General features: G+C 33.6%; 1 pseudogene; it reads right to left on the reverse strand.

The window, feature by feature from the left end:
* Window positions 1-384: 384 nt before the first annotated feature.
* On the reverse strand, window positions 385-6,011 carry LOC111765645 (1-acylglycerol-3-phosphate O-acyltransferase ABHD5 pseudogene; annotated as a pseudogene).
* Between the last annotated feature and the right edge of the window lie 3,458 nt (window positions 6,012-9,469).

A 9,469-nucleotide genomic window follows, 5' to 3' on the forward strand; every position in this document is an offset into this window, starting at 1 on the left:
ATACAGAAACAAACTAGCACATGCACTCCAGAAGACCCGTTTGTTCTTGGACTGTATTCCTTACTCTTTATTATACAATATAAATTATTCCTGAAAATTTTTATGTCATTAGATTTTCCCATGTAGTTTCAATGTGCTCATTACATAGTGCCAGGGAGCATCTGTACTTTCTAGTTGCACTCCTCTGCTTGATAATTACTTTCCTCAAGAATAGCTATTTTAATCAGGTAGGAATGTAGTAGTAATTATTGGATGCTTGTTCAAGAGTTACCATTTGTACAGGATCAGGCTCTGTAGGTCACCAAAAACTAGGAAGATTGGATTCATTTTATTAATTTGTTGGAGCACTGGATTTTTGCCTATCTTTAAGGAAAAAAAAATATATTAGAAAATTGTCTCTTTCAAAGTCTGTACCTCTGGGTAGATGAATTTTGTAACAATATCATCTTCAAACATGAAAGAATACTTTTGCTTAAAATCAGGCTGTAAACATTGTTTATTGAGGTCAGCTAAGGGGATAAGGAAGTCGATGCCAATCATGAGGTTCTAATCTAAACAGGCATTGGTCTGTCTTGATCAGCAAAGTCTAGTTGCTCAAGAAAATTCCAAGGCTACACCGCATTGAGATTATTAGTCTAAATGGATACCACAGTGGGTAAGCAGCAGTCAAGAATTCACCTAGATTATACCCAAACAAAATCATTTCTGCCAAATTTCGCTCACATTTCTACTCCTCAATGGATTCTACAAATTGATATTCTACTTCTTCCACATAATTGTCAAACTGAGATCTACTACTTCATCAACCAAGATCCAACAGCTCAAAAGTATAGACAGGTCTTTCCATACAAAGATTGGCAAAATTTAGTGCCCAGACTCTAACCACCTCCAAAATCATGGAGAAAGACAAATGAAGTCTTGCTTGAAATATTATGGGAGTACTTCAGTACCTTTAAAAAATTTCCATTAGATTTAAGAACATGTTTTATTGTGTATATATACCTTCAAACTGCAACAGTCTACCTAGATTTGTAGACATCAGCCTAAGGTTCTGACATTTACTATTTTTATTTTCATAACTGCACAGGCCAATTTTCCCCTGTTCAGTTTATCACAGAGATTGTTTTATTTCTTTCCTCAACCTAGAATGATTTGGGTTTGCTGAAATTTCAACAATATATTCAATATTAGAGTCTTTTTTTCACTGTTCATCTGATCAGTCCTTTGTGCAAGAGGGTGGTCCTTGTTTAAATTAACATTTATTCAAAATAATACTAAAAAGCAACAACAAAATCTGCAGCCAAGTTGCATAATGATGGCAGAAAATGACAGATATGGATCCTAATAGGATCCAAATAGGGACCCATTATCTAGAGTTCTCTGTTGTTATATTTGCATTTAGCCAACCTTATTTGAACTGTTTATGGAAAGATTATTCAACAGTAGAAGCTGAAATGAATAAATGCTTCTTTTCTGTTATGAATATCACATTCTACTCTCAAGTGATTAAAAAAAATAGTAGAGAGAGGAAGAAGAGCACGAGTCAGGGAAAATGTTAATCATGGGTGAAAGGTTATACAGGAGATCCTTGTTTGACTTCTATAGTTCCTTTCTCAAATTGAAATTCTTTCACAGTAAGTAATTAAAAACATAAAAATGAATCTTCCTTACAGTATTTTTTCACATTTCTATATCTATGGAACATATTTAACTAATGATTTCAATTATTTAACTATGACCAGCCATCCAAAATTTCAAACAAGCCATAGAGGCTGACATTCAACTGTATTGACATTGTATGCTCTCTGTAGAAGTTTGATATGATTATGAATTCCAAAAATAAGTATTGGATTATGTTTATAATCTTGTCTGTATCTGGAAGTGATTAAGTTATGATTAGGGCTTTGATTGGGCCACGTAATTAGGGCATTGAGTCCCCACCTTTTGGAGAAAAGGCACGGCAAAGGACAGAGTTGAGGGTTTTGATGTTGGAGTTTTGATGTTGGAGTTTGATGCTGAAGGCTTAAGCTGGAGCCCCGAGAAGTAAGTTTGCAGAGGAAACAGAAGCAAGCTTCAGGAAGAGAGGAGCCCTGAGCCCAGGAAGAAGCAAGCCCTGGGAAGAAAGGAACCCTGAACCCAGACAGAAGCAAGATCCTGGAAGAGAGTAACCCAGGAAGCCTGAACCCTCACAGACGTCAACAGCCATCTTGCTACAACACGTAAAGATAGACTTTGGTAAGGGAAGTAACTTATTTTTTTTGGTGTGGTATCTGTAAGCTCCTACCCCAAATAAATACCATTAATAAAAACCAACCAATTTCTGGTATTTTGCATTGGCACCCGTTTGGCTGACTAATACACTCTCTGACTCAATTTAGACCTGTTCCTTTTTTTAATGATTATTAAATAATTTATATTTCAGTTTATTTTCATATCTACATGTATATAAAACTATTTTTATAATGAGATAAAATAGAAGAAACAACAAATCACTGAGAAGAGTCATGTTGGCAATTTAATTAGTGACATAACATTTGATTTCCCTTTTACAGTAATAAGCAGTGTTTGCTTCTTAGAAGAAAGTGAGCTCAGCAAACTAAATTTCACAGACATAGGACTGATCAAACAGTCTCTGAATATTTGCTTTCAGTAATAAATTTCCAAAATTATTATCACAAGTGTTTTACATATTTATTCCACTTAACATGTCTCTCAGATGTTTCTCTGAATGATTTCTCATTGCAATTTCCTCTGACTCTTTCGGAGACATTATCTAAAGAAACATTTCTTTGCAAGGGTGAAATATCAATTCATATTCACCATCTATTTGCCCTTGATGGAACATTAAAGTTCTTCATTATGCTGCAGGCTTAAAAAGAAAAACTAGACCACATAGTCTATTTGGATAAAAGTTATAAACAACCTCATTATCACTAGGTCTTCATAATGGGACTATAGATATTGAAATAAGCAGCTGATTGTTATAATGATCTATTTCAAATGTCACTGGAAAAATGTTATTTCCTTTCTCCCCAGAATATAAAATTTGGCACTAGATTAAATACTTAAAACCCACTTCAATTTCATCTTAACTCTATTGAAATACCTTAAATAATTATAAATTAGATTATTCAACTATATTAAATCTATAGGAAATATTAGTAATTTTGTATATGTATGTATAACATTTTTTAGATTTCAGCACATGCATATCTAATATTTCAAACTATGTACTTGTAACATTGGCAAGGCAAATATTTCTTCTAACACTTGCTGATTATCCAAAATAAAATTTAAGTGCAATATCCTGAGATATCTAATTAGTACAGCTATGGAGGATGTTTGGAACAGCCACATTTTTCTTGATTAAATCAAGTGAAATCCCACATCAATATTTTGAATCATATAATCAAAAGTAAAATTCAAATTACCCTTCTATTGATTTATAAATTTATACTGTAGATAAATTATTCTTGTCAGAAACTATTTATGTTCAATTTATTTATTTTGCATTGTATCCAACATCAAATTATTTTTGAGATAGTGTTAGAGATAGAAATACCTAAACACTCAATTAATTATTCATTTCTCAAAATTGACAATATTTTATCAACTTAACATGCAGATACTGTTTCTATTCCCTTCTGACTCCAAGATTTCTACAAATATGACAATATATTCACAACTAATAGTGAAACATAGAAATTATGAATGGGACAAAATTTAATTACTATAATGGATATGTAACTTTTATGAAATCAATAAAGAACATTTATGTGTACAAGTATATTTTTACTTTTATTATTTAACAAATTAAACATTTCATATATTGAAAATTTACACCTGATTATTTAAAATATTTTACAGAACCAATTGCATATTATACCTTAATTTTGATGAATAAGGCAGGCATAAATGACAGTAAATTATGATTTAATGCTCCACAAGTCTTCTGTGGACTTATGGAAAATATTTTACCTGTAGTACTATGAAGATAATGGTTATACAGTGATTTCTTTTGTGTGCTGAGCAGCTAGGTCTCTCAAGATTGTCTTATTGTGTGGGATTATCTGAGGTATATTCATTATAAATTGTTCATTCATTCTTCCTAGAACCTAAAGACACTTACAATTTAAAGTCCACCTTCCATGACTGCTAAGCTATTACCAGAATGATATTTATCAATAAATCAGTTATACTATCTTGTGAAATACTAAGCACTGTTATCAAAATATGTTTTTTTTCATTTGTAGATTTACTTTACTAATAATTCTTCATTTCCTGTATTATTTGTGGTTTTCTGTTTTGTTTTTTGTTGTTGCTGTTTTGTTCATGAATAGAATATTGGGAAATTTATACCCTCTGTGTTTACCCTGAATTTGCTTTGCTTAACTTTCTTACTCAAGCCATAAAAAATCACACTGTGCTTTTAAAAAAGTGCATTTTATGTGTTATCAAATAAAATATCAAACAACTTTTTAGTATTTTCTTACTCTGTCCTATAAAAATGATTTGCTTTCTTCATTTTACTTCTTTTTCACCTTTTGTTCTGTTTCTGCTTGTTCCCACTCCCATGTTCCATCTTTAAATGTTGGAGTGCCCCAGAAATCAATACAGGTCCTCTTTTTTCCACTGTCTATATCCCCTCCCTCTGTAACTTCACTCAGTCCCATGTATTTATATAAAATTTATATGCTAGAAATCCCCTATATATGTTTTCAACCCAGAGATTCACCATGAACTTCCTATTTGTACATGTTACTATCTTCAAGAGGCTGTTAGGCATCACACATATAACATGACAAACCCCAAACTCTGTTTTCTCTAAAATATCATATTCTCCCCACAATCTTTCACCATCAAAATAAGAAGCACAGATATCCACACTCTCATTTAAAACAAAAATCTAAATGTTTGTCATTATTACATTCTCTCACTTTTAGCATTTAATCCATTAGCATACCCTCTATATCAAAAGATGTCTCAGTTTCTTGAATTAACTAAATCTCTTATTTAAACACTTACTCCAAACTACTATAAATGCACCTGCATTGATGCAATAACTTCCAACTCTTCTTCCTGTCCCTGCTGCCATACTCTGACAATCCATATTTGACACATCATTTAAACATCATATATCTAATCATGTTATTTCACTATGTAAAACTCTACATGGTAAACCCATTGATCATAAAATAAAAATCATCAGAACTTCTGGGAAGATGGAGGATTAGAGAAGCAGAGGGATAACTTCTATCTCTGAAAAATAGCTACAGGGCAGGCAGAAACTGTCCAGAAAATTGTTCTAAGGCTTAGGACACCAGGCAAAGCTAGACACCACCCAGAAGAGAGAGGGGCAAAGGAAAGGAGTTTAGCTGGCTGGAAAAATCCCATGAATAAAGCTCAACATCAGCTTCTGGCACCCATCCCTGACCCACGGATCAAACAGCAGTGGGTCCTCCAGCTTCTGGCTTGCAGCTACAGACTAAGGGAGTTACAGGGGTACTCTCCCTCAAGAAAGGTGAGAGGCAGGGACACAGCCTACAGAAAATTCAGATTTTGGCCAGTGAATTGGGTCTTCTACAACCTAGGGGCACACTTCTAAGCTGGGTGGGGCCATGACAGTGTTTGTCCTGAGAGCAGACATGGAGCTAAAGACAACCTGCCTTCTCAAATACTTTCCTTATTGCCCTGGACAGGTCATGATAGCACAGAGAGAAGGAGGGTGTGACCAGCCAAGGGAGGAGAGTACCTTCTGAGAAAGTTTATTTGTGATACTTGGCCCACGCTCAGGGCTATTGCTTCTGCACAGCCCACTGGATGGGGTTACAGGGAATGTCTTCCAACCTAGTGTCTGGGGTCTTAGTGGAGAGGCCTGCTGAAGAGTGCCATCTGCTGGCAAAGCAGAAAACTGCATATAAAGAAGGGAAAAATAATAATAAATTAAAAAACCAAGTTGGCACCTTCACTGCCACCTCTCTAAGGACCTCAGAAACTCACCTGTAAACCATTACTGGTTCTTAACCCTGTCTTGAGCACTTAAATTAGAGCAATCCTAAAGATCTAGAAAAAAGTTGAGCCAAGAATCATATAACAGGGAGTCGATATAGCTCCAGTGGTTGAGCACCTGCTTCCCACTACAATGTCCTGGGTTCAATCACCAGTACCTCCTAAAAAAAATACCACAACAACAAAAACAACAAAAAACAAAACACAGTAGTTGTGCACTGGTTTCCCACATACAAGGTCCCTGGTTCAATCCCTGGCCCTGGTGCCTCAATAAAATAATAATAATAATTTTAAAAAAGAATCATAGAACAGTAGTAGCACACAGCTACCTAACAGTAAATCCCTAGGCAAAAGAAATAAACTGACTGTGAGATGAAATGCACCATCATAATCAGATGCCTAGACCTCAGAGAAAATTACAAACCATACTAAGATAAAGAAAAATGTGGCTCAGACAAAGGAAAAAATCAAAGCTACAGTTAAGACAAAGGACTTGAAACCACTAATCAAGGATATTCATATAATTCTAAGTCAGATCATGGAGTAGGGCAGTATGACTAAAGAAATAAAAGACATTAAGAAGACACTAAGTGAGTAAAAAGAAAGTTTTGAAGACTTGAGTAGAAAAATAATAGCATGAAATACTCAAAAAGAAGATAAAAAATACAATAGAGGCATACAGCAGCAGATTTGAAATCATAGAGGAGAGAACTAGTGACATAGAAGATGGAATAGCTGAAATTGAAAAGAGAGAAGAATGGAAAAAAATGAACAAGAATTCAGAGAGTTAAATGATAGCACAGAGCACACCCAAATATTTGTTATGGTAGTTCCAGAAGGAGAAGAGAAGGAAAAATGGGTCAAAAGATTATTGAGCAAATAAGGGCTGAACATTTCCCAACTCTCATTTAAAAAAACATGAATATACATGTCCAAGAAGCACAGCATACTCCAATTAAAGTAAATCTAAATAGACCTCCTCCAATGGAAACAAAGAGAATCTGTAAACAATAATCTGGCTCTGCAGGAAACATTAAAGGGAGTTCTGCAGCCAGGAAAGAAAAGACAGGAGTGGAAGGATTGCAGGAGAGTGCAGGAGTGATGACTACCGGAAAGGGTAACCAAAGAGGTAAACTACAGACAAAAATAAGGTATGACATAAGACAGTCATAGATACAATGATTGAAGTAAGTAATGTCTTTACATTAATAGCATTTAATGATAATGGATTAAACTCTCCAATCAAAAGATATAGGCTGACAGAATTTTTAAAAAACATGAACTATCCATATGTTGTCAGCAGAAGACTTTCATTATACCCTAAGATGCAAATAGAATGAGTGCAAAAGATGGGGAAAATATTTCATACAAACAGTAACCAAAAGAGAGTAGTCATACCTATTGTGGTATCATTAAAAGAGATTTTAAATGCAAAAAAAAAGTGATAAGAGATGTGAAAGACCATTTTAATAAAAGGGACAATCCACCAGGAAGTAGTAACAATCATAAATATCTGTGTACCTAATCAGGGTGCCCCAAAATATATGAGGGAAAAGGGCAAAACTGAAAAGAGAAATAAACATCTCTACAATAATATTTGGAGATTTCAACATCAACAGATAGAACAATTGGAGAGAAGATCAAGAAGCAAAAAAGAGAACTTGAACAATATGATAAATAAGCTGGTCCGGACAGGCATATACAGAACATTGCACCCCAAATCAGCATGTTTTACATTCTTTTCAAGGGCTTATGGATCTTTTTGCAGGTTAGACCACATATTGGGTCTCAAAAGAGCTCCCAATAAATGTAAAAGATTGAAATTCTACAAAGCATCTTCTCGCATCATAATGGAATGAAACAGCAAACCATAAGAGGTGGAAAAGGAAAAAAAATTGCAAATATATGGAGGCTAAAAAACACACCTCTAAACATTTTGTAGAGCAAAGAAGAAATTGGAAGGAAAATTAGTAAATATCTTGAAATGAATGAAAACAAGAACATGACTTATCAAACCATATGGGATATAGTGAAGGTAGTGCTGAGGAGGATACTTATAGCCCTAAGTTCTTTTATTAAAAAGAAGACCTAAAATCAAAGGTTTAACTGAAAATCTAGGGAAACTAGAAAATGAACACCAAACTAATCCTAAAGCAGACAGAAAGAAGGAAGTAATAAATATTAGAGCAGAAATAAATAAAATTGAGAACAAAAAATAGAGAAAATCAGCAAAACCAAAAGCTTGTTCTTTGAGAAGATTAATAAAATAGACAAACCCTTAGTTTGACTAACAAAAAAATAGAAAGACAATGCAAATAAAAAAAATCAGGAATAAATACAGGGACACCGTGACTGACTCCACAGAAATAAAAATGATCATAAGAGGATATTATGAGAAATTGTATGCCAACAAATTAGATAACCCAGGTGAAATGCACAAACAACTACACTGACACTACAAGAAATATAGGGATTCAACAAAGCAATCACAAGTAAAGAGATTGAATCAGTTATCAAAAATTTCCCAACAAATTAAAGTCCAGGACCATATGGCTTCACAAAGAAGTCTACCAAACATTTTGAGAAGAATTAACACCAATCCTATTTAAACTCTTCCAAAAAATTGAAAAGAAGGAAAAATTATCCAACACAGTTTATAAAACCAAAATCATCCCAATAGGAAAGACAGATAAAGATTTGACAAGAAAAGAAAATTATAGACCAGTCTCTCTAATGAACTTGGATGCAAAAATTCTTAACAAAACACTTACAAATAGAATACAACAGCATATGAAAAAATTATAAACTGCAATCAAGTGGATTTTATTCCTGGTATGCAAAGATGATTCAGTATAAGAAAATCAAGTAATGCAATCCACTACATTAACAAGTCAAAGAAAAGAAGACACACAATCATCTCAATGGATGTCAAAAAGGCATTTGACAAAATCCAGTATCCTTTCTTTCTAAAAACACTTTGAAAGATAAGAAGAGAATGAAAGTTTCTCAGCTTGATAAAGGGCATATATGAAAATACCCCAGCCACCATTATACTCAATGGGAAGAAGTGGAAAATTTTCCCTCTAAGATCATGAACAAGACAAGGAAGCTTACTATCACCATTGTTATTCAACATTGTGCTATAAGTTCTAGATAGAAGAATTAGGGAAGAAAAAGAAATAGAATGTATCCCAATTGAAAAGAGGAAGAAAACTCTCACAATTTGCAGATGACATGATCTTATAGTCAGAAAATTCCAAAATATTTATGACAAAGATATTAGAGCTAATAAATGAGTTCAGCAATGTAGTAGAATACAAGATCAACATGCAAAAATCAGTTGTTTCTATAAAATAGTAATGAAGAAGATGAGGAGAAAATCAAGAAAAAACATTCTACTTACAATATTAGTAAAATGACACAAATATCTAGGAATTAATTTAACAAGGAATGTAAAGAT

This window comes from Dasypus novemcinctus, chromosome 1 (assembly GCF_030445035.2).
Source record: "Dasypus novemcinctus isolate mDasNov1 chromosome 1, mDasNov1.1.hap2, whole genome shotgun sequence".
NCBI lineage: Eukaryota > Metazoa > Chordata > Mammalia > Cingulata > Dasypodidae > Dasypus > Dasypus novemcinctus.